This window comes from Callionymus lyra, chromosome 3 (genome assembly GCF_982586985.1).
Source record: "Callionymus lyra chromosome 3, fCalLyr1.hap1.1, whole genome shotgun sequence".
NCBI lineage: Eukaryota > Metazoa > Chordata > Actinopteri > Syngnathiformes > Callionymidae > Callionymus > Callionymus lyra.
Genome location: NC_141820.1, coordinates 27,212,882 through 27,232,392, shown reverse-complemented (window position 1 = coordinate 27,232,392; position 19,511 = coordinate 27,212,882). Strand labels below are relative to the sequence as shown.

Here is a 19,511-nt window from a genome sequence, read left to right as displayed (position 1 = left end):
TAGCGTGGCCGAGCGGTCTAAGGCGCTGGATTAAGGCTCCAGTCTCTTCGGAGGCGTGGGTTCAAATCCCACCGCTGCCAATTATATTCCCTTTTGGTGCATCAGACGAGTGCATGAACGAAAAATATTGGATCTTGTGAAAGAATCGTTTTCATGCTCATTTCACAGTAGCCACAACTAGATTAAGTCTACAGTATGTTTTCTTACATTACCAACGAATAAGCTTGCAACTCCTTTTAAAGAAAACCTAGGTTAAAAAAAAAGGTTAAAGCACTGAGTAGAGTTTGTGAAAACTTTTTACCTCTCACTGTCAAGTGAGGTGTTCGCATGTTCCTAGGTATGATTGTTTGGTGATACTTGTGGGGTGGTTCATCTTTAATGTAGGTAATGCTCATCCACACTAAAAATAATTTTGGCAGTGGTGGGATTCAAAAGCACACCTCAAAAGAAACTGGAGCCTATAACCAGCACTTTAGACCAGTCGGCCACACTACCCACAAACTGGTTGTTTAGACATTTACAGAATTGATAGATTTGGTTCGAATCCCACTGCTGCCAATTAGATTCCCTTTTTGTGCTTCAGACGAGTGCACAAACAAAAACAGTAGCCACAACTAGTTTAGTCAACAGTATGTTTTCAAACATTACCAGACAATAAGCTTGCAACTCCTCTTAAAGAAAACCCAGGTTACAAAAGCTTAAAGCACTGTGTAGAGTTTGTGAAATAGTCTTACCTCTCACTGTCAAGTGAGGTGTTCATATGTTCCTATGTATGATTGTTTGGTGATATTTCTGGAGTGGTTTTTATCTGTATTGTAGCATAAGTGACTGCAAGGTAATGCTCATCCACACTAAAAACGGCTTTGGCAGTGGTGGGATTCGAACCCACGCCTCGAAAGAGACTGGAGCCTAAATCCAGCGCCTTAGACCACTCGGCCACACTACCCACGACTTTGTTAAGACATTTACAGAATTGAAAGAAATGTGATCTTTGGAAAGCATCTCATTTCATGGCCACAACTAGTTTAGTCAACAGTATGTTTTCAAACATTACCAAACAATAAGCTTGCAACTCCTCTTAAAGAAAACCCAGGTTACAAAAGCTTAAAGCACTGTGTAGAGTTTGTGAAATAGTCTTACCTCTCACTGTCAAGTGAGGTGTTCATATGTTCCTATGTATGATTGTTTGGTGATATTTCTGGAGTGGTTTTTATCTGTATTGTAGCATAAGTGACTGCAAGGTAATGCTCATCCACACTAAAAACGGCTTTGGCAGTGGTGGGATTCGAACCCACGCCTCGAAAGAGACTGGAGCCTAAATCCAGCGCCTTAGACCACTCGGCCACACTACCCACGACTTTGTTAAGACATTTACAGAATTGAAAGAAATGTGATCTTTGGAAAGCATCTCATTTCATGGCTCATTTCACAGCAGGAACAACCGCATTATGTCTTGTTGTTATGCCAAGAGTACAAAACTATAAAATTGCAAGTTTTTGTAAGGTATCCAAGGTAGCGTGGCCGAGCGGTCTAAGGCGCTGGATTAAGGCTCCAGTCTCTTCGGGGGCGTGGGTTCGAATCCCACCGCTGCCAATTAGATTACCTTTTGGTGCATGAGATGAGTGCATAAATGTAAAATATTGATTCTTGGGAAAGAATCGTATGTCATGGCTCATTTCACAGCAGCTACAATCGCATTAAGTCTAGTCTGTATTCCAAGTTTACAAAATTATAATTTTGCAATTTTTTGGGAAGATATCCAAGGTACCGTGGCCGAGCGGTCTAAGGCGCTGGATTAAGGCTCCAGTCTCTTCGGAGGCATGGGTTCGAATCCCACCGCTGCCAATTATATTCCCCTTTGGTGCATCAGACGAGTGCATGAACGAAAAATATTGGATCTTGTGAAAGAATCGTATTTCATGCTCATTTCACAGTAGCCACAACTAGATTAAGTCTACAGTATGTTTTCTTACATTACCAAAGAATAAGCTTGATACTCCTTTTAAAGAAAACCTAGGTTAAAAAAAAAAGGTTAAAGCACTGAGTAGAGTTTGTGAAAACTTTTTACCTCTCACTGTCAAGTGAGGTGTTCGCATGTTCCTAGGTATGATTGTTTGGTGATACTTGTGGAGTGGTTCATCTTTAATGTAGGTAATGCTCATCCACACTAAAAATAATTTTGGCAGTGGTGGGATTCAAAAGCACACCTCAAAAGAAACTGGAGCCTATAACCAGCACTTTAGACCAGTCAGCCACACTACCCACAAACTGGTTGTTTAGACATTTACAGAATTGATAGATTTGGTTCGAATCCCACTGCTGCCAATTAGATTCCCTTTTTGTGCTTCAGAAGAGTGCACAAACAAAAACAGTAGCCACAACTAGTTTAGTCAACAGTATGTTTTCAAACATTACCAGACAATAAGCTTGCAACTCCTCTTAAAGAAAACCCAGGTTACAAAAGCTTAAAGCACTGTGTAGAGTTTGTGAAATAGTCTTACCTCTCACTGTCAAGTGAGGTGTTCATATGTTCCTATGTATGATTGTTTGGTGATATTTCTGGAGTGGTTTTTATCTGTATTGTAGCATAAGTGACTGCAAGGTAATGCTCATCCACACTAAAAACGGCTTTGGCAGTGGTGGGATTCGAACCCACGCCTCGAAAGAGACTGGAGCCTAAATCCAGCGCCTTAGACCACTCGGCCACACTACCACGACTTTGTTAAGACATTTACAGAATTGAAAGAAATGTGATCTTTGGAAAGCATCTCATTTCATGGCTCATTTCACAGCAGGAACAACCACATTATGTCTTGTTGTTATGCCAAGAGTACAAAACTATAAAATTGCAAGTTTTTGTAAGGTATCCAAGGTAGCGTGGCCGAGCGGTCTAAGGCGCTGGATTAAGGCTCCAGTCTCTTCGGGGGCGTGGGTTCGAATCCCACCGCTGCCAATTAGATTACCTTTTGGTGCATGAGATGAGTGCATAAATGTAAAATATTGATTCTTGGGAAAGAATCGTATGTCATGGCTCATTTCACAGCAGCTACAATCGCATTAAGTCTAGTCTGTATTCCAAGTTTACAAAATTATAATTTTGCAATTTTTTGGGAAGATATCCAAGGTAGCGTGGCCGAGCGGTCTAAGGCGCTGGATTAAGGCTCCAGTCTCTTCGGAGGCGTGGGTTCAAATCCCACCGCTGCCAATTATATTCCCTTTTGGTGCATCAGACGAGTGCATGAACAAAAAATATTGGATCTTGTGAAAGAATCGTTTTCATGCTCATTTCACAGTAGCCACAACTAGATTAAGTCTACAGTATGTTTTCTTACATTACCAACGAATAAGCTTGCAACTCCTTTTAAAGAAAACCTAGGTTAAAAAAAAAAGGTTAAAGCACTGAGTAGAGTTTGTGAAAACTTTTTACCTCTCACTGTCAAGTGAGGTGTTCGCATGTTCCTAGGTATGATTGTTTGGTGATACTTGTGGGGTGGTTCATCTTTAATGTAGGTAATGCTCATCCACACTAAAAATAATTTTGGCAGTGGTGGGATTCAAAAGCACACCTCAAAAGAAACTGGAGCCTATAACCAGCACTTTAGACCAGTCGGCCACACTACCCACAAACTGGTTGTTTAGACATTTACAGAATTGATAGATTTGGTTCGAATCCCACTGCTGCCAATTAGATTCCCTTTTTGTGCTTCAGACGAGTGCACAAACAAAAACAGTAGCCACAACTAGTTTAGTCAACAGTATGTTTTCAAACATTACCAAACAATAAGCTTGCAACTCCTCTTAAAGAAAACCCAGGTTACAAAAGCTTAAAGCACTGTGTAGGGTTTGTGAAATAGTCTTCCCTCTCACTGTCAAGTGAGGTGTTCATATGTTCCTATGTATGATTGTTTGGTGATATTTCTGGAGTGGTTTTTATCTGTATTGTAGCATAAGTGACTGCAAGGTAATGCTCATCCACACTAAAAATGGCCTTGGCAGTGGGGGGATTCGAACCCACGCCTCGAAAGACGCTGGAGCCTAAATCCAGCGCCTTAGACCACTCGGCCACACTACCCACGACTTTGTTAAGACATTTACAGAATTGAAAGAAATGTGATCTTTGGAAAGCATCTCATTTCATGGCCACAACTAGTTTAGTCAACAGTATGTTTTCAAACATTACCAAACAATAAGCTTGCAACTCCTCTTAAAGAAAACCCAGGTTACAAAAGCTTAAAGCACTGTGTAGAGTTTGTGAAATAGTCTTACCTCTTACTGTCAAGTGAGGTGTTCATATGTTCCTATGTATGATTGTTTGGTGATATTTCTGGAGTGGTTTTTATCTGTATTGTAGCATAAGTGACTGCAAGGTAATGCTCATCCACACTAAAACGGCTTTGGCAGTGGTGGGATTCGAACCCACGCCTCGAAAGAGACTGGAGCCTAAATCCAGCGCCTTAGACCACTCGGCCACACTACCCACGACTTTGTTAAGACATTTACAGAATTGAAAGAAATGTGATCTTTGGAAAGCATTTCATGGCTCATTTCACAGCAGGAACAACCGCATTATGTCTTGTTGTTATGCCAAGAGTACAAAACTATAAAATTGCAAGTTTTTGTAAGGTATCCAAGGTAGCGTGGCCGAGCGGTCTAAGGCGCTGGATTAAGGCTCCAGTCTCTTCGGTGGCGTGGGTACGAATCCAACCGCTGCCAATTAGATTACCTTTTGGTGCATGAGATGAGTGCATAAATGTAAAATATTGATTCTTGGGAAAGAATCGTATGTCATGGCTCATTTCACAGCAGCTACAATCGCATTAAGTCTAGTCTGTATTCCAAGTTTACAAAATTATAATTTTGCAATTTTTTGGGAAGATATCCAAGGTAGCGTGGCCGAGCGGTCTAAGGCGCTGGATTAAGGCTCCAGTCTCTTCGGAGGCGTGGGTTCGAATCCCACCGCTGCCAATTATATTCCCTTTTGGTGCATCAGACGAGTGCATGAACAAAAAATATTGGATCTTGTGAAAGAATCGTTTTCATGCTCATTTCACAGTAGCCACAACTAGATTAAGTCTACAGTATGTTTTCTTACATTACCAACGAATAAGCTTGCAACTCCTTTTAAAGAAAACCTAGGTTAAAAAAAAAAGGTTAAAGCACTGAGTAGAGTTTGTGAAAACTTTTTACCTCTCACTGTCAAGTGAGGTGTTCGCATGTTCCTAGGTATGATTGTTTGGTGATACTTGTGGGGTGGTTCATCTTTAATGTAGGTAATGCTCATCCACACTAAAAATAATTTTGGCAGTGGTGGGATTCAAAAGCACACCTCAAAAGAAACTGGAGCCTATAACCAGCACTTTAGACCAGTCGGCCACACTACCCACAAACTGGTTGTTTAGACATTTACAGAATTGATAGATTTGGTTCGAATCCCACTGCTGCCAATTAGATTCCCTTTTTGTGCTTCAGACGAGTGCACAAACAAAAACAGTAGCCACAACTAGTTTAGTCAACAGTATGTTTTCAAACATTACCAGACAATAAGCTTGCAACTCCTCTTAAAGAAAACCCAGGTTACAAAAGCTTAAAGCACTGTGTAGAGTTTGTGAAATAGTCTTACCTCTCACTGTCAAGTGAGGTGTTCATATGTTCCTATGTATGATTGTTTGGTGATATTTCTGGAGTGGTTTTTATCTGTATTGTAGCATAAGTGACTGCAAGGTAATGCTCATCCACACTAAAACGGCTTTGGCAGTGGTGGGATTCGAACCCACGCCTCGAAAGAGACTGGAGCCTAAATCCAGCGCCTTAGACCACTCGGCCACACTACCCACAACTTTGTTAAGACATTTACAGAATTGAAAGAAATGTGATCTTTGGAAAGCATTTCATGGCTCATTTCACAGCAGGAACAACCGCATTATGTCTTGTTGTTATGCCAAGAGTACAAAACTATAAAATTGCAAGTTTTTGTAAGGTATCCAAGGTAGCGTGGCCGAGCGGTCTAAGGCGCTGGATTAAGGCTCCAGTCTCTTCGGGGGCGTGGGTTCGAATCCCACCGCTGCCAATTAGATTACCTTTTGGTGCATGAGATGAGTGCATAAATGTAAAATATTGATTCTTGGGAAAGAATCGTATGTCATGGCTCATTTCACAGCAGCTACAATCGCATTAAGTCTAGTCTGTATTCCAAGTTTACAAAATTATAATTTTGCAATTTTTTGGGAAGATATCCAAGGTAGTGTGGCCGAGCGGTCTAAGGCGCTGGATTAAGGCTCCAGTCTCTTCGGAGGCGTGGGTTCGAATCCCACCGCTGCCAATTATATTCCCTTTTGGTGCATCAGACGAGTGCATGAACAAAAAATATTGGATCTTGTGAAAGAATCGTTTTCATGCTCATTTCACAGTAGCCACAACTAGATTAAGTCTACAGTATGTTTTCTTACATTACCAACGAATAAGCTTGCAACTCCTTTTAAAGAAAACCTAGGTTAAAAAAAAAAGGTTAAAGCACTGAGTAGAGTTTGTGAAAACTTTTTACCTCTCACTGTCAAGTGAGGTGTTCGCATGTTCCTAGGTATGATTGTTTGGTGATACTTGTGGGGTGGTTCATCTTTAATGTAGGTAATGCTCATCCACACTAAAAATAATTTTGGCAGTGGTGGGATTCAAAAGCACACCTCAAAAGAAACTGGAGCCTATAACCAGCACTTTAGACCAGTCGGCCACACTACCCACAAACTGGTTGTTTAGACATTTACAGAATTGATAGATTTGGTTCGAATCCCACTGCTGCCAATTAGATTCCCTTTTTGTGCTTCAGACGAGTGCACAAACAAAAACAGTAGCCACAACTAGTTTAGTCAACAGTATGTTTTCAAACATTACCAAACAATAAGCTTGCAACTCCTCTTAAAGAAAACCCAGGTTACAAAAGCTTAAAGCACTGTGTAGGGTTTGTGAAATAGTCTTACCTCTCACTGTCAAGTGAGGTGTTCATATGTTCCTATGTATGATTGTTTGGTGATATTTCTGGAGTGGTTTTTATCTGTATTGTAGCATAAGTGACTGCAAGGTAATGCTCATCCACACTAAAAATGGCCTTGGCAGTGGGGGGATTCGAACCCACGCCTCGAAAGACGCTGGAGCCTAAATCCAGCGCCTTAGACCACTCGGCCACACTACCCACGACTTTGTTAAGACATTTACAGAATTGAAAGAAATGTGATCTTTGGAAAGCATCTCATTTCATGGCTCATTTCACAGCAGGAACAACCGCTTTATGTCTTGTTGTTATGCCAAGAGTACAAAACTATAAAATTGCAAGTTTTTGTAAGGTATCCAAGGTAGCGTGGCCGAGCGGTCTAAGGCGCTGGATTAAGGCTCCAGTCTCTTCGGGGGCGTGGGTTCGAATCCCACCGCTGCCAATTAGATTACCTTTTGGTGCATGAGATGAGTGCATAAATGTAAAATATTGATTCTTGGGAAAGAATCGTATGTCATGGCTCATTTCACAGCAGCTACAATCGCATTAAGTCTAGTCTGTATTCCAAGTTTACAAAATTATAATTTTGCAATTTTTTGGGAAGATATCCAAGGTAGCGTGGCCGAGCGGTCTAAGGCGCTGGATTAAGGCTCCAGTCTCTTCGGAGGCGTGGGTTCGAATCCCACCGCTGCCAATTATATTCCCTTTTGGTGCATCAGACGAGTGCATGAACGAAAAATATTGGATCTTGTGAAAGAATCGTATTTCATGCTCATTTCACAGTAGCCACAACTAGATTAAGTCTACAGTATGTTTTCTTACATTACCAAAGAATTAGCTTGATACTCCTTTTAAAGAAAACCTAGGTTAAAAAAAAAAGGTTAAAGCACTGAGTAGAGTTTGTGAAAACTTTTTACCTCTCACTGTCAAGTGAGGTGTTCGCATGTTCCTAGGTATGATTGTTTGGTGATACTTGTGGAGTGGTTCATCTTTAATGTAGGTAATGCTCATCCACACTAAAAATAATTTTGGCAGTGGTGGGATTCAAAAGCACACCTCAAAAGAAACTGGAGCCTATAACCAGCACTTTAGACCAGTCGGCCACACTACCCACAAACTGGTTGTTTAGACATTTACAGAATTGATAGATTTGGTTCGAATCCCACTGCTGCCAATTAGATTCCCTTTTTGTGCTTCAGACGAGTGCACAAACAAAAACAGTAGCCACAACTAGTTTAGTCAACAGTATGTTTTCAAACATTACCAGACAATAAGCTTGCAACTCCTCTTAAAGAAAACCCAGGTTACAAAAGCTTAAAGCACTGTGTAGAGTTTGTGAAATAGTCTTACCTCTCACTGTCAAGTGAGGTGTTCATATGTTCCTATGTATGATTGTTTGGTGATATTTCTGGAGTGGTTTTTATCTGTATTGTAGCATAAGTGACTGCAAAGTAATGCTCATCCACACTAAAAACGGCTTTGGCAGTGGTGGGATTCGAACCCACGCCTCGAAAGAGACTGGAGCCTAAATCCAGCGCCTTAGACCACTCGGCCACACTACCCACGACTTTGTTAAGACATTTACAGAATTGAAAGAAATGTGATCTTTGGAAAGCATCTCATTTCATGGCCACAACTAGTTTAGTCAACAGTATGTTTTCAAACATTACCAAACAATAAGCTTGCAACTCCTCTTAAAGAAAACCCAGGTTACAAAAGCTTAAAGCACTGTGTAGAGTTTGTGAAATAGTCTTACCTCTCACTGTCAAGTGAGGTGTTCATATGTTCCTATGTATGATTGTTTGGTGATATTTCTGGAGTGGTTTTTATCTGTATTGTAGCATAAGTGACTGCAAGGTAATGCTCATCCACACTAAAAACGGCTTTGGCAGTGGTGGGATTCGAACCCACGCCTCGAAAGAGACTGGAGCCTAAATCCAGCGCCTTAGACCACTCGGCCACACTACCCACGACTTTGTTAAGACATTTACAGAATTGAAAGAAATGTGATCTTTGGAAAGCATCTCATTTCATGGCTCATTTCACAGCAGGAACAACCGCATTATGTCTTGTTGTTATGCCAAGAGTACAAAACTATAAAATTGCAAGTTTTTGTAAGGTATCCAAGGTAGCGTGGCCGAGCGGTCTAAGGCGCTGGATTAAGGCTCCAGTCTCTTCGGGGGCGTGGGTTCGAATCCCACCGCTGCCAATTAGATTACCTTTTGGTGCATGAGATGAGTGCATAAATGTAAAATATTGATTCTTGGGAAAGAATCGTATGTCATGGCTCATTTCACAGCAGCTACAATCGCATTAAGTCTAGTCTGTATTCCAAGTTTACAAAATTATAATTTTGCAATTTTTTGGGAAGATATCCAAGGTAGCGTGGCCGAGCGGTCTAAGGCGCTGGATTAAGGCTCCAGTCTCTTCGGAGGCGTGGGTTCGAATCCCACTGCTGCCAATTATATTCCCTATTGGTGCATCAGACGAGTGCATGAATGAAAAATATTGGATCTTGTGAAAGAATCGTATTTCATGCTCATTTCACAGTAGCCACAACTAGATTAAGTCTACAGTATGTTTTCTTACATTACCAACGAATAAGCTTGCAACTCCTTTTAAAGAAAACCTAGGTTAAAAAAAAAAGGTTAAAGCACTGAGTAGAGTTTGTGAAAACTTTTTACCTCTCACTGTCAAGTGAGGTGTTCGCATGTTCCTAGGTATGATTGTTTGGTGATACTTGTGGAGTGGTTCATCTTTAATGTAGGTAATGCTCATCCACACTAAAAATAATTTTGGCAGTGGTGGGATTCAAAAGCACACTTCAAAAGAAACTGGAGCCTATAACCAGCACTTTAGACCAGTCGGCCACATTGATAGATTTGGTTCGAATCCCACTGCTGCCAATTAGATTCCCTTTTTGTGCTTCAGACGAGTGCACAAACAAAAACAGTAGCCACAACTAGTTTAGTCAACAGTATGTTTTCAAACATTACCAAACAATAAGCTTGCAACTCCTCTTAAAGAAAACCCTGGTTACAAAAGCTTAAAGCACTGTGTAGAGTTTGTGAAATAGTCTTACCTCTTACTGTCAAGTGAGGTGTTCATATGTTCCTATGTATGATTGTTTGGTGATATTTCTGGAGTGGTTTTTATCTGTATTGTAGCATAAGTGACTGCAAGGTAATGCTCATCCACACTAAAAACGGCTTTGGCAGTGGTGGGATTCGAACCCACGCCTTGAAAGAGACTGGAGCCTAAATCCAGCGCCTTAGACCACTCGGCCACACTACCCACGACTTTGTTAAGACATTTACAGAATTGAAAGAAATGTGATCTTTGGAAAGCATCTCATTTCATGGCCACAACTAGTTTAGTCAACAGTATGTTTTCAAACATTACCAAACAATAAGCTTGCAACTCCTCTTAAAGAAAACCCAGGTTACAAAAGCTTAAAGCACTGTGTAGAGTTTGTGAAATAGTCTTACCTCTCACTGTCAAGTGAGGTGTTCATATGTTCCTATGTATGATTGTTTGGTGATATTTCTGGAGTGGTTTTTATCTGTATTGTAGCATAAGTGACTGCAAGGTAATGCTCATCCACACTAAAACGGCTTTGGCAGTGGTGGGATTCGAACCCACGCCTCGAAAGAGACTGGAGCCTAAATCCAGCGCCTTAGACCACTCGGCCACACTACCCACGACTTTGTTAAGACATTTACAGAATTGAAAGAAATGTGATCTTTGGAAAGCATTTCATGGCTCATTTCACAGCAGGAACAACCGCATTATGTCTTGTTGTTATGCCAAGAGTACAAAACTATAAAATTGCAAGTTTTTGTAAGGTATCCAAGGTAGCGTGGCCGAGCGGTCTAAGGCGCTGGATTAAGGCTCCAGTCTCTTCGGGGGCGTGGGTTCGAATCCCACCGCTGCCAATTAGATTACCTTTTGGTGCATGAGATGAGTGCATTAATGTAAAATATTGATTCTTGGGAAAGAATCGTATGTCATGGCTCATTTCACAGCAGCTACAATCGCATTAAGTCTAGTCTGTATTCCAAGTTTACAAAATTATAATTTTGCAATTTTTTGGGAAGATATCCAAGGTAGCGTGGCCGAGCGGTCTAAGGCGCTGGATTAAGGCTCCAGTCTCTTCGGAGGCGTGGGTTCGAATCCCACCGCTGCCAATTATATTCCCTTTTGGTGCATCAGACGAGTGCATGAACGAAAAATATTGGATCTTGTGAAAGAATCGTTTTCATGCTCATTTCACAGTAGCCACAACTAGATTAAGTCTACAGTATGTTTTCTTACATTACCAACGAATAAGCTTGCAACTCCTTTTAAAGAAAACCTAGGTTAAAAAAAAAAGGTTAAAGCACTGAGTAGAGTTTGTGAAAACTTTTTACCTCTCACTGTCAAGTGAGGTGTTCGCATGTTCCTAGGTATGATTTGTTTGTTGTTGTTTGGTGATACTTGTGGGGTGGTTCATCTTTAATGTAGGTAATGCTCATCCACACTAAAAATAATTTTGGCAGTGGTGGGATTCAAAAGCACACCTCAAAAGAAACTGGAGCCTATAACCAGCACTTTAGACCAGTCGGCCACACTACCCACAAACTGGTTGTTTAGACATTTACAGAATTGATAGATTTGGTTCGAATCCCACTGCTGCCAATTAGATTCCCTTTTTGTGCTTCAGACGAGTGCACAAACAAAAACAGTAGCCACAACTAGTTTAGTCAACAGTATGTTTTCAAACATTACCAAACAATAAGCTTGCAACTCCTCTTAAAGAAAACCCAGGTTACAAAAGCTTAAAGCACTGTGTAGGGTTTGTGAAATAGTCTTACCTCTCACTGTCAAGTGAGGTGTTCATATGTTCCTATGTATGATTGTTTGGTGATATTTCTGGAGTGGTTTTTATCTGTATTGTAGCATAAGTGACTGCAAGGTAATGCTCATCCACACTAAAAATGGCCTTGGCAGTGGGGGGATTCGAACCCACGCCTCGAAAGACACTGGAGCCTAAATCCAGCGCCTTAGACCACTCGGCCACACTACCCACGACTTTGTTAAGACATTTACAGAATTGAAAGAAATGTGATCTTTGGAAAGCATCTCATTTCATGGCTCATTTCACAGCAGGAACAACCGCTTTATGTCTTGTTGTTATGCCAAGAGTACAAAACTATAAAATTGCAAGTTTTTGTAAGGTATCCAAGGTAGCGTGGCCGAGCGGTCTAAGGCGCTGGATTAAGGCTCCAGTCTCTTCGGGGGCGTGGGTTCGAATCCCACCGCTGCCAATTAGATTACCTTTTGGTGCATGAGATGAGTGCATAAATGTAAAATATTGATTCTTGGGAAAGAATCGTATGTCATGGCTCATTTCACAGCAGCTACAATCGCATTAAGTCTAGTCTGTATTCCAAGTTTACAAAATTATAATTTTGCAATTTTTTGGGAAGATATCCAAGGTAGCGTGGCCGAGCGGTCTAAGGCGCTGGATTAAGGCTCCAGTCTCTTCGGAAGCGTGGTTTCGAATCCCACTGCTGCCAATTATATTCCCTTTTGGTGCATCAGACGAGTGCATGAACGAAAAATATTGGATCTTGTGAAAGAATCGTATTTCATGCTCATTTCACAGTAGCCACAACTAGATTAAGTCTACAGTATGTTTTCTTACATTACCAAAGAATAAGCTTGCAACTCCTTTTAAAGAAAACCTAGGTTAAAAAAAAAAGGTTAAAGCACTGAGTAGAGTTTGTGAAAACTTTTTACCTCTCACTGTCAAGTGAGGTGTTCGCATGTTCCTAGGTATGATTGTTTGGTGATACTTGTGGAGTGGTTCATCTTTAATGTAGGTAATGCTCATTCACACTAAAAATAATTTTGGCAGTGGTGGGATTCAAAAGCACACTTCAAAAGAAACTGGAGCCTATAACCAGCACTTTAGACCAGTCGGCCACATTGATAGATTTGGTTCGAATCCCACTGCTGACAATTAGATTCCCTTTTTGTGCTTCAGACGAGTGCACAAACAAAAACAGTAGCCACAACTAGTTTAGTCAACAGTATGTTTTCAAACATTACCAAACAATAAGCTTGCAACTCCTCTTAAAGAAAACCCAGGTTACAAAAGCTTAAAGCACTGTGTAGAGTTTGTGAAATAGTCTTACCTCTTACTGTCAAGTGAGGTGTTCATATGTTCCTATGTATGATTGTTTGGTGATATTTCTGGAGTGGTTTTTATCTGTATTGTAGCATAAGTGACTGCAAGGTAATGCTCATCCACACTAAAAACGGCTTTGGCAGTGGTGGGATTCGAACCCACTCCTCGAAAGAGACTGGAGCCTAAATCCAGCGCCTTAGACCACTCGGCCACACTACCCACGACTTTGTTAAGACATTTACAGAATTGAAAGAAATGTGATCTTTGGAAAGCATCTCATTTCATGGCCACAACTAGTTTAGTCAACAGTATGTTTTCAAACATTACCAAACAATAAGCTTGCAACTCCTCTTAAAGAAAACCCAGGTTACAAAAGCTTAAAGCACTGTGTAGAGTTTGTGAAATAGTCTTACCTCTCACTGTCAAGTGAGGTGTTCATATGTTCCTATGTATGATTGTTTGGTGATATTTCTGGAGTGGTTTTTATCTGTATTGTAGCATAAGTGACTGCAAGGTAATGCTCATCCACACTAAAAACGGCTTTGGCAGTGGTGGGATTCGAACCCACGCCTCGAAAGAGACTGGAGCCTAAATCCAGCGCCTTAGACCACTCGGCCACACTACCCACGACTTTGTTAAGACATTTACAGAATTGAAAGAAATGTGATCTTTGGAAAGCATTTCATGGCTCATTTCACAGCAGGAACAACCGCATTATGTCTTGTTGTTATGCCAAGAGTACAAAACTATAAAATTGCAAGTTTTTGTAAGGTATCCAAGGTAGCGTGGCCGAGCGGTCTAAGGCGCTGGATTAAGGCTCCAGTCTCTTCGGGGGCGTGCGTTTGAATCCCACCGCTGCCAATTAGATTACCTTTTGGTGCATGAGATGAGTGCATAAATGTAAAATATTGATTCTTGGGAAAGAATCGTATGTCATGGCTCATTTCACAGCAGCTACAATCGCATTAAGTCTAGTCTGTATTCCAAGTTTACAAAATTATAATTTTGCAATTTTTTGGGAAGATATCCAAGGTACCGTGGCCGAGCGGTCTAAGGCGCTGGATTAAGGCTCCAGTCTCTTCGGAGGCGTGGGTTCGAATCCCACCGCTGCCAATTATATTCCCTTTTGGTGCATCAGACGAGTGCATGAACAAAAAATATTGGATCTTGTGAAAGAATCGTTTTCATGCTCATTTCACAGTAGCCACAACTAGATTAAGTCTACAGTATGTTTTCTTACATTACCAACGAATAAGCTTGCAACTCCTTTTAAAGAAAACCTAGGTTAAAAAAAAAAGGTTAAAGCACTGAGTAGAGTTTGTGAAAACTTTTTACCTCTCACTGTCAAGTGAGGTGTTCGCATGTTCCTAGGTATGATTGTTTGGTGATACTTGTGGGGTGGTTCATCTTTAATGTAGGTAATGCTCATCCACACTAAAAATAATTTTGGCAGTGGTGGGATTCAAAAGCACACCTCAAAAGAAACTGGAGCCTATAACCAGCACTTTAGACCATTCGGCCACACTACCCACAAACTGGTTGTTTAGACATTTACAGAATTGATAGATTTGGTTCGAATCCCACTGCTGCCAATTAGATTCTCTTTTTGTGCTTCAGACGAGTGCACAAACAAAAACAGTAGCCACAACTAGTTTAGTCAACAGTATGTTTTCAAACATTACCAGACAATAAGCTTGCAACTCCTCTTAAAGAAAACCCAGGTTACAAAAGCTTAAAGCACTGTGTAGAGTTTGTGAAATAGTCTTACCTCTCACTGTCAAGTGAGGTGTTCATATGTTCCTATGTATGATTGTTTGGTGATATTTCTGGAGTGGTTTTTATCTGTATTGTAGCATAAGTGACTGCAAGGTAATGCTCATCCACACTAAAAACGGCTTTGGCAGTGGTGGGATTCGAACCCACGCCTCGAAAGAGACTGGAGCCTAAATCCAGCGCCTTAGACCACTCGGCCACACTACCCACGACTTTCTTAAGACATTTACAGAATTGAAAGAAATGTGATCTTTGGAAAGCATTTCATGGCTCATTTCACAGCAGGAACAACCGCATTATGTCTTGTTGTTATGCCAAGAGTACAAAACTATAAAATTGCAAGTTTTTGTAAGGTATCCAAGGTAGCGTGGCCGAGCGGTCTAAGGCGCTGGATTAAGGCTCCAGTCTCCTCGGGGGCGTGGGTTCGAATCCCACCGCTGCCAATTAGATTACCTTTTGGTGCATGAGATGAGTGCATAAATGTAAAATATTGATTCTTGGGAAAGAATCGTATGTCATGGCTCATTTCACAGCAGCTACAATCGCATTAAGTCTAGTCTGTATTCCAAGTTTACAAAATTATAATTTTGCAATTTTTTGGGAAGATATCCAAGGTAGCGTGGCCGAGCGGTCTAAGGCGCTGGATTAAGGCTCCAGTCTCTTCGGAGGCGTGGGTTCGAATCCCACCGCTGCCAATTATATTCCCTTTTGGTGCATCAGACGAGTGCATGAACAAAAAATATTGGATCTTGTGAAAGAATCGTTTTCATGCTCATTTCACAGTAGCCACAACTAGATTAAGTCTACAGTATGTTTTCTTACATTACCAACGAATAAGCTTGCAACTCCTTTTAAAGAAAACCTAGGTTAAAAAAAGAAGGTTAAAGCACTGAGTAGAGTTTGTGAAAACTTTTTACCTCTCACTGTCAAGTGAGGTGTTCGCATGTTCCTAGGTATGATTGTTTGGTGATACTTGTGGGGTGGTTCATCTTTAATGTAGGTAATGCTCATCCACACTAAAAATAATTTTGGCAGTGGTGGGATTCAAAAGCACACCTCAAAAGAAACTGGAGCCTATAACCAGCACTTTAGACCAGTCGGCCACACTACCCACAAACTGGTTGTTTAGACATTTACAGAATTGATAGATTTGGTTCGAATCCCACTGCTGCCAATTAGATTACCTTTTTGTGCTTCAGACGAGTGCACAAACAAAAACAGTAGCCACAACTAGTTTAGTCAACAGTATGTTTTCAAACATTACCAGACAATAAGCTTGCAACTCCTCTTAAAGAAAACCCAGGTTACAAAAGCTTAAAGCACTGTGTAGAGTTTGTGAAATAGTCTTACCTCTCACTGTCAAGTGAGGTGTTCATATGTTCCTATGTATGATTGTTTGGTGATATTTCTGGAGTGGTTTTTATCTGTATTGTAGCATAAGTGACTGCAAGGTAATGCTCATCCACACTAAAAACGGCTTTGGCAGTGGTGGGATTCGAACCCACGCCTCGAAAGAGACTGGAGCCTAAATCCAGCGCCTTAGACCACTCGGCCACACTACCCACGACTTTGTTAAGACATTTACAGAATTGAAAGAAATGTGATCTTTGGAAAGCATCTCATTTCATGGCCACAACTAGTTTAGTCAACAGTATGTTTTCAAACATTACCAAACAATAAGCTTGCAACTCCTCTTAAAGAAAACCCAGGTTACAAAAGCTTAAAGCACTGTGTAGAGTTTGTGAAATAGTCTTACCTCTCACTGTCAAATGAGGTGTTCATATGTTCCTATGTATGATTGTTTGGTGATATTTCTGGAGTGGTTTTTATCTGTATTGTAGCATAAGTGACTGCAAGGTAATGCTCATCCACACTAAAAACGGCTTTGGCAGTGGTGGGATTCGAACCCACGCCTCGAAAGAGACTGGAGCCTAAATCCAGCGCCTTAGACCACTCGGCCACACTACCCACGACTTTGTTAAGACATTTACAGAATTGAAAGAAATGTGATCTTTGGAAAGCATCTCATTTCATGGCTCATTTCGCAGCAGGAACAACCGCATTATGTCTTGTTGTTATGCCAAGAGTACAAAACTATAAAATTGCAAGTTTTTGTAAGGTATCCAAGGTAGCGTGGCCGAGCGGTCTAAGGCGCTGGATTAAGGCTCCAGTCTCTTCGGGGGCGTGGGTTCGAATCCCACCGCTGCCAATTAGATTACCTTTTGGTGCATGAGATGAGTGCATAAATGTAAAATATTGATTCTTGGGAAAGAATCGTATGTCATGGCTCATTTCACAGCAGCTACAATCGCATTAAGTCTAGTCTGTATTCCAAGTTTACAAAATTATAATTTTGCAATTTTTTGGGAAGATATCCAAGGTAGCGTGGCCGAGCGGTCTAAGGCGCTGGATTAAGGCTCCAGTCTCTTCGGAGGCGTGGGTTCGAATCCCACTGCTGCCAATTATATTCCCTTTTGGTGCATCAGACGAGTGCATGAACGAAAAATATCGGATCTTGTGAAAGAATCGTATTTCATGCTCATTTCACAGTAGCCACAACTAGATTAAGTCTACAGTATGTTTTCTTACATTACCAAAGAATAAGCTTGCAACTCCTTTTAAAGAAAACCTAGGTTAAAAAAAAAAGGTTAAAGCACTGAGTAGAGTTTGTGAAAACTTTTTACCTCTCACTGTCAAGTGAGGTGTTCGCATGTTCCTAGGTATGATTGTTTGGTGATACTTGTGGAGTGGTTCATCTTTAATGTAGGTAATGCTCATCCACACTAAAAATAATTTTGGCAGTGGTGGGATTCAAAAGCACACTTCAAAAGAAACTGGAGCCTATAACCAGCACTTTAGACCAGTCGGCCACATTGATAGATTTGGTTCGAATCCCACTGCTGCCAATTAGATTCCCTTTTTGTGCTTCAGACAAGTGCACAAACAAAAACAGTAGCCACAACTAGTTTAGTCAACAGTATGTTTTCAAACATTACCAAACAATAAGCTTGCAACTCCTCTTAAAGAAAACCCAGGTTACAAAAGCTTAAAGCACTGTGTAGAGTTTGTGAAATAGTCTTACCTCTTACTGTCAAGTGAGGTGTTCATATGTTCCTATGTATGATTGTTTGGTGATATTTCTGGAGTGGTTTTTATCTGTATTGTAGCATAAGTGACTGCAAGGTAATGCTCATCCACACTAAAAACGGCTTTGGCAGTGGTGGGATTCGAACCCACGCCTCGAAAGAGACTGGAGCCTAAATCCAGCGCCTTAGACCACTCGGCCACACTACCCACGACTTTGTTAAGACATTTACAGAATTGAAAGAAATGTGATCTTTGGAAAGCATCTTATTTCATGGCCACAACTAGTTTAGTCAACAGTATGTTTTCAAACATTACCAAACAATAAGCTTGCAACTCCTCTTAAAGAAAACCCAGGTTACAAAAGCTTAAAGCACTGTGTAGAGTTTGTGAAATAGTCTTACCTCTCACTGTCAAGTGAGGTGTTCATATGTTCCTATGTATGATTGTTTGGTGATATTTCTGGAGTGGTTTTTATCTGTATTGTAGCATAAGTGACTGCAAGGTAATGCTCATCCACACTAAAACGGCTTTGGCAGTGGTGGGATTCGAACCCACGCCTCGAAAGAGACTGGAGCCTAAATCCAGCGCCTTAGACCACTCGGCCACACTACCCACGACTTTGTTAAGACATTAACAGAATTGAAAGAAATGTGATCTTTGGAAAGCATTTCATGGCTCATTTCACAGCAGGAACAACCGCATTATGTCTTGTTGTTATGCCAAGAGTACAAAACTATAAAATTGCATGTTTTTGTAAGGTATCCAAGGTAGCGTGGCCGAGCGGTCTAAGGCGCTGGATTAAGGCTCCAGTCTCTTCGCAGGCGTGGGTTCGAATACCACCGCTGCCAATTATATTCCCTTTTGGTGCATCAGACGAGTGCATGAACGAAAAATATTGGATCTTGTGAAAGAATCGTTTTCATGCTCATTTCACAGTAGCCACAACTAGATTAAGTCTACAGTATGTTTTCTTACATTACCAACGAATAAGCTTGCAACTCCTTTTAAAGAAAACCTAGGTTAAAAAAAAAAGGTTAAAGCACTGAGTAGAGTTTGTGAAAACTTTTTACCTCTCACTGTCAAGTGAGGTGTTCGCATGTTCCTAGGTATGATTGTTTGGTGATACTTGTGGGGTGGTTCATCTTTAATGTAGGTAATGCTCATCCACACTAAAAATAATTTTGGCAGTGGTGGGATTCAAAAGCACACCTCAAAAGAAACTGGAGCCTATGACCAGCACTTTAGACCAGTCGGCCACACTACCCACAAACTGGTTGTTTAGACATTTACAGAATTGATAGATTTGGTTCGAATCCCACTGCTGCCAATTAGATTCCCTTTTTGTGCTTCAGACGAGTGCACAAACAAAAACAGTAGCCACAACTAGTTTAGTCAACAGTATGTTTTCAAACATTACCAAACAATAAGCTTGCAACTCCTCTTAAAGAAAACCCAGGTTACAAAAGCTTAAAGCACTGTGTAGAGTTTGTGAAA

The 19,511-nt window shown here is 40.9% G+C and overlaps 42 non-coding genes across 42 annotated transcripts in view; 23 read left to right on the top strand and 19 right to left on the bottom strand.

Annotated features, from left to right (window-relative positions):
• Positions 1-80, top strand: part of trnal-aag (transfer RNA leucine (anticodon AAG)) — an 82-nt gene extending 2 nt beyond the window's left edge. Inside the window, exon 1 of the tRNA in view lies at positions 1-80. This exon is cut by the window's left edge and continues 2 nt beyond it. This is a non-coding gene — a tRNA (tRNA-Leu).
• A 784-nt stretch (positions 81-864) lies between these two features.
• trnal-uag (transfer RNA leucine (anticodon UAG)) lies at positions 865-946 on the bottom strand. The gene has a single exon. It is a non-coding gene; the product is annotated as a tRNA-Leu (tRNA).
• Positions 947-1,270: 324 nt separating this feature from the next.
• trnal-uag (transfer RNA leucine (anticodon UAG)) lies at positions 1,271-1,352 on the bottom strand. The gene has a single exon. It is a non-coding gene; the product is annotated as a tRNA-Leu (tRNA).
• A 159-nt stretch (positions 1,353-1,511) lies between these two features.
• On the top strand, positions 1,512-1,593 carry trnal-aag (transfer RNA leucine (anticodon AAG)). The gene has a single exon. It is a non-coding gene; the product is annotated as a tRNA-Leu (tRNA).
• Positions 1,594-1,763: 170 nt separating this feature from the next.
• On the top strand, positions 1,764-1,845 carry trnal-aag (transfer RNA leucine (anticodon AAG)). The gene has a single exon. It is a non-coding gene; the product is annotated as a tRNA-Leu (tRNA).
• Positions 1,846-2,631: 786 nt separating this feature from the next.
• trnal-uag (transfer RNA leucine (anticodon UAG)) lies at positions 2,632-2,713 on the bottom strand. The gene has a single exon. It is a non-coding gene; the product is annotated as a tRNA-Leu (tRNA).
• Positions 2,714-2,871: 158 nt separating this feature from the next.
• Positions 2,872-2,953, top strand: trnal-aag (transfer RNA leucine (anticodon AAG)). The gene has a single exon. It is a non-coding gene; the product is annotated as a tRNA-Leu (tRNA).
• A 170-nt stretch (positions 2,954-3,123) lies between these two features.
• trnal-aag (transfer RNA leucine (anticodon AAG)) lies at positions 3,124-3,205 on the top strand. Its single transcript has one exon. It is a non-coding gene; the product is annotated as a tRNA-Leu (tRNA).
• A 785-nt stretch (positions 3,206-3,990) lies between these two features.
• On the bottom strand, positions 3,991-4,072 carry trnal-uag (transfer RNA leucine (anticodon UAG)). Its single transcript has one exon. It is a non-coding gene; the product is annotated as a tRNA-Leu (tRNA).
• Positions 4,073-4,395: 323 nt separating this feature from the next.
• Positions 4,396-4,477, bottom strand: trnal-uag (transfer RNA leucine (anticodon UAG)). Its single transcript has one exon. It is a non-coding gene; the product is annotated as a tRNA-Leu (tRNA).
• Positions 4,478-4,883: 406 nt separating this feature from the next.
• trnal-aag (transfer RNA leucine (anticodon AAG)) lies at positions 4,884-4,965 on the top strand. The gene has a single exon. It is a non-coding gene; the product is annotated as a tRNA-Leu (tRNA).
• Positions 4,966-5,749: 784 nt separating this feature from the next.
• On the bottom strand, positions 5,750-5,831 carry trnal-uag (transfer RNA leucine (anticodon UAG)). The gene has a single exon. It is a non-coding gene; the product is annotated as a tRNA-Leu (tRNA).
• Positions 5,832-5,985: 154 nt separating this feature from the next.
• trnal-aag (transfer RNA leucine (anticodon AAG)) lies at positions 5,986-6,067 on the top strand. The gene has a single exon. It is a non-coding gene; the product is annotated as a tRNA-Leu (tRNA).
• Positions 6,068-6,237: 170 nt separating this feature from the next.
• trnal-aag (transfer RNA leucine (anticodon AAG)) lies at positions 6,238-6,319 on the top strand. Its single transcript has one exon. It is a non-coding gene; the product is annotated as a tRNA-Leu (tRNA).
• A 785-nt stretch (positions 6,320-7,104) lies between these two features.
• trnal-uag (transfer RNA leucine (anticodon UAG)) lies at positions 7,105-7,186 on the bottom strand. The gene has a single exon. It is a non-coding gene; the product is annotated as a tRNA-Leu (tRNA).
• A 159-nt stretch (positions 7,187-7,345) lies between these two features.
• Positions 7,346-7,427, top strand: trnal-aag (transfer RNA leucine (anticodon AAG)). Its single transcript has one exon. It is a non-coding gene; the product is annotated as a tRNA-Leu (tRNA).
• Positions 7,428-7,597: 170 nt separating this feature from the next.
• trnal-aag (transfer RNA leucine (anticodon AAG)) lies at positions 7,598-7,679 on the top strand. Its single transcript has one exon. It is a non-coding gene; the product is annotated as a tRNA-Leu (tRNA).
• A 786-nt stretch (positions 7,680-8,465) lies between these two features.
• On the bottom strand, positions 8,466-8,547 carry trnal-uag (transfer RNA leucine (anticodon UAG)). The gene has a single exon. It is a non-coding gene; the product is annotated as a tRNA-Leu (tRNA).
• A 324-nt stretch (positions 8,548-8,871) lies between these two features.
• trnal-uag (transfer RNA leucine (anticodon UAG)) lies at positions 8,872-8,953 on the bottom strand. The gene has a single exon. It is a non-coding gene; the product is annotated as a tRNA-Leu (tRNA).
• A 159-nt stretch (positions 8,954-9,112) lies between these two features.
• On the top strand, positions 9,113-9,194 carry trnal-aag (transfer RNA leucine (anticodon AAG)). The gene has a single exon. It is a non-coding gene; the product is annotated as a tRNA-Leu (tRNA).
• Positions 9,195-9,364: 170 nt separating this feature from the next.
• On the top strand, positions 9,365-9,446 carry trnal-aag (transfer RNA leucine (anticodon AAG)). Its single transcript has one exon. It is a non-coding gene; the product is annotated as a tRNA-Leu (tRNA).
• Positions 9,447-10,197: 751 nt separating this feature from the next.
• On the bottom strand, positions 10,198-10,279 carry trnal-uag (transfer RNA leucine (anticodon UAG)). The gene has a single exon. It is a non-coding gene; the product is annotated as a tRNA-Leu (tRNA).
• A 323-nt stretch (positions 10,280-10,602) lies between these two features.
• trnal-uag (transfer RNA leucine (anticodon UAG)) lies at positions 10,603-10,684 on the bottom strand. Its single transcript has one exon. It is a non-coding gene; the product is annotated as a tRNA-Leu (tRNA).
• A 154-nt stretch (positions 10,685-10,838) lies between these two features.
• trnal-aag (transfer RNA leucine (anticodon AAG)) lies at positions 10,839-10,920 on the top strand. The gene has a single exon. It is a non-coding gene; the product is annotated as a tRNA-Leu (tRNA).
• Positions 10,921-11,090: 170 nt separating this feature from the next.
• trnal-aag (transfer RNA leucine (anticodon AAG)) lies at positions 11,091-11,172 on the top strand. The gene has a single exon. It is a non-coding gene; the product is annotated as a tRNA-Leu (tRNA).
• A 796-nt stretch (positions 11,173-11,968) lies between these two features.
• trnal-uag (transfer RNA leucine (anticodon UAG)) lies at positions 11,969-12,050 on the bottom strand. The gene has a single exon. It is a non-coding gene; the product is annotated as a tRNA-Leu (tRNA).
• Positions 12,051-12,209: 159 nt separating this feature from the next.
• On the top strand, positions 12,210-12,291 carry trnal-aag (transfer RNA leucine (anticodon AAG)). The gene has a single exon. It is a non-coding gene; the product is annotated as a tRNA-Leu (tRNA).
• A 170-nt stretch (positions 12,292-12,461) lies between these two features.
• trnal-aag (transfer RNA leucine (anticodon AAG)) lies at positions 12,462-12,543 on the top strand. Its single transcript has one exon. It is a non-coding gene; the product is annotated as a tRNA-Leu (tRNA).
• Positions 12,544-13,294: 751 nt separating this feature from the next.
• trnal-uag (transfer RNA leucine (anticodon UAG)) lies at positions 13,295-13,376 on the bottom strand. The gene has a single exon. It is a non-coding gene; the product is annotated as a tRNA-Leu (tRNA).
• A 324-nt stretch (positions 13,377-13,700) lies between these two features.
• Positions 13,701-13,782, bottom strand: trnal-uag (transfer RNA leucine (anticodon UAG)). The gene has a single exon. It is a non-coding gene; the product is annotated as a tRNA-Leu (tRNA).
• Positions 13,783-13,936: 154 nt separating this feature from the next.
• Positions 13,937-14,018, top strand: trnal-aag (transfer RNA leucine (anticodon AAG)). The gene has a single exon. It is a non-coding gene; the product is annotated as a tRNA-Leu (tRNA).
• A 170-nt stretch (positions 14,019-14,188) lies between these two features.
• On the top strand, positions 14,189-14,270 carry trnal-aag (transfer RNA leucine (anticodon AAG)). The gene has a single exon. It is a non-coding gene; the product is annotated as a tRNA-Leu (tRNA).
• Positions 14,271-15,055: 785 nt separating this feature from the next.
• trnal-uag (transfer RNA leucine (anticodon UAG)) lies at positions 15,056-15,137 on the bottom strand. Its single transcript has one exon. It is a non-coding gene; the product is annotated as a tRNA-Leu (tRNA).
• A 154-nt stretch (positions 15,138-15,291) lies between these two features.
• Positions 15,292-15,373, top strand: trnal-aag (transfer RNA leucine (anticodon AAG)). Its single transcript has one exon. It is a non-coding gene; the product is annotated as a tRNA-Leu (tRNA).
• A 170-nt stretch (positions 15,374-15,543) lies between these two features.
• On the top strand, positions 15,544-15,625 carry trnal-aag (transfer RNA leucine (anticodon AAG)). Its single transcript has one exon. It is a non-coding gene; the product is annotated as a tRNA-Leu (tRNA).
• A 785-nt stretch (positions 15,626-16,410) lies between these two features.
• Positions 16,411-16,492, bottom strand: trnal-uag (transfer RNA leucine (anticodon UAG)). The gene has a single exon. It is a non-coding gene; the product is annotated as a tRNA-Leu (tRNA).
• Positions 16,493-16,816: 324 nt separating this feature from the next.
• On the bottom strand, positions 16,817-16,898 carry trnal-uag (transfer RNA leucine (anticodon UAG)). The gene has a single exon. It is a non-coding gene; the product is annotated as a tRNA-Leu (tRNA).
• A 159-nt stretch (positions 16,899-17,057) lies between these two features.
• On the top strand, positions 17,058-17,139 carry trnal-aag (transfer RNA leucine (anticodon AAG)). The gene has a single exon. It is a non-coding gene; the product is annotated as a tRNA-Leu (tRNA).
• A 170-nt stretch (positions 17,140-17,309) lies between these two features.
• On the top strand, positions 17,310-17,391 carry trnal-aag (transfer RNA leucine (anticodon AAG)). The gene has a single exon. It is a non-coding gene; the product is annotated as a tRNA-Leu (tRNA).
• A 751-nt stretch (positions 17,392-18,142) lies between these two features.
• Positions 18,143-18,224, bottom strand: trnal-uag (transfer RNA leucine (anticodon UAG)). The gene has a single exon. It is a non-coding gene; the product is annotated as a tRNA-Leu (tRNA).
• Positions 18,225-18,547: 323 nt separating this feature from the next.
• Positions 18,548-18,629, bottom strand: trnal-uag (transfer RNA leucine (anticodon UAG)). The gene has a single exon. It is a non-coding gene; the product is annotated as a tRNA-Leu (tRNA).
• A 154-nt stretch (positions 18,630-18,783) lies between these two features.
• On the top strand, positions 18,784-18,865 carry trnal-aag (transfer RNA leucine (anticodon AAG)). The gene has a single exon. It is a non-coding gene; the product is annotated as a tRNA-Leu (tRNA).
• The last annotated feature ends 646 nt before the right edge of the window (positions 18,866-19,511 follow it).